Raw genomic sequence first — 1,686 nt, forward strand, 5'->3', positions numbered from 1 at the left:
ACACACACACGCACACACACACTCTCTCACACACACACACACACTTGATTCAGTTTTTATGCCACCATGATGTTAAACTCGACACGATACTAGACACGATACTCTAATGAGCATAAAATACACAGCAACACAAACACTGGCTATTTTTCATTACACCAAACTATTATATATTAGAATAGCCAACTTTATCCTCATACACACAGTAGTACATAAAGCGATATATATATATATATATACTATATTGCAAATCTCAACTGCTTGTTTGTTTATATTGTCACAAAATGTAACTATTTTATCGTCCAGCTGTAATCTGATAAATGCAATTATACGCCATGAAGATATTGCGATATTATAAACATTACATTTAGTCATTTAGCAGATGCTTTTATCCAAAGCGACTTACAGATGAGGACAATAGAAGCAATCAAAACTAACAAAAGAGCAACAAAAGGGCCTTTTTTTGCTTTTTGTTAATTGTATAATAAATAAATGGAAAACAAATAGATAGAATAGAGAAGCTAGTGTTAGTTTTTTTTTAAAGAAAAAAGCAGTTAGTAATTGAATAGAGTGCAAGTCTAAAAGGGGCAAGTTTTTTTTCTTTTTTTAGAATAGAATTAGAATAGAGTGCTGGAGTTAGAGGGTCAGATAAAGATGGAAGTAGGGCTGGGCGATTTTCCCGATTTTTATCTATTAATTTGAGTGTAATGTTTTGCCACGATATTATTTTTTTGAAATCGATTTTAATAGAGATATTATTTTAATAGAAATATACAGACAGCAGACATAGGAATTACACAGTAGAGATGGAGTATAACACTAATATAAGAAAAACTCAAAATTAAATAATACACTATACAGAAGTAGAAATATAGAGACACGTAACTGTTTAAATGAATGTACAGATATATTTAGGAGTACAGTTTACAAATGTACAATTTTGTGATTCTATGTATAAAGTTAGTCATTTTGACTGTTGAGAATTTTTTTAGGCATTTTTATTGTAGCCTATTATTTCTGAACATATAACATGTATAAGACAAGTTTGTACAAGATGTAGTTGTTCATGCATCTTTTCTGCGAAGATATTTAGCAAGTGTTTAGTTTAACATTTACATCATGTTCATAACTTCATGTGTGCTGCACTCGGAATAGAGTTGTCTTTAACTAGAGGGTTAATAAAGAAACAGTTACTTGAATCATGTTGTAGTTACAGTTTTAAGTGAACTAGTTAAAAATCATTTTAAAAAAATCGGTGAAACGTTCTGAAAAAAAATCGATATTTAATTTTTTTTTGCCAAATCGCCCAGCCCTAGATGGAAGAGCTGCGTTTTTAGCCGATTCTTGAAGATGCTCGGACTGAGTTGGGAACATTTAATGTAAAAAAAAATGTAACAATGACATCATGATTTTCTGTAAAGCTACTTTGAAACAATGTGTATTGTGAAAAGCCCAATATAAATGAATGTGGCTTTACTTGACTATTATAGAAGTTTCAGTATTGAATTGAATAAAGGTATTTATATAAATGTTTTCATGGAGCTGGTTGCAATGCATTCTAGGATTTGGCAAGGTACGGCAGTGACGCCTTCAGATGCTCCCTATGTAGGCAGCTCACTGGAACAGAGCTATGTGTGTGTGTGTGTGTGTGAGTGTGTGAGTGTGTGTGTGTGAGTGTGTGAGTGTGTG

This window comes from Sinocyclocheilus grahami, unplaced genomic scaffold (genome assembly GCF_001515645.1).
Source record: "Sinocyclocheilus grahami isolate Dianchi unplaced genomic scaffold, SAMN03320097.WGS_v1.1 scaffold2761.1, whole genome shotgun sequence".
NCBI classification, from domain to species: Eukaryota; Metazoa; Chordata; class Actinopteri; order Cypriniformes; family Cyprinidae; genus Sinocyclocheilus; species Sinocyclocheilus grahami.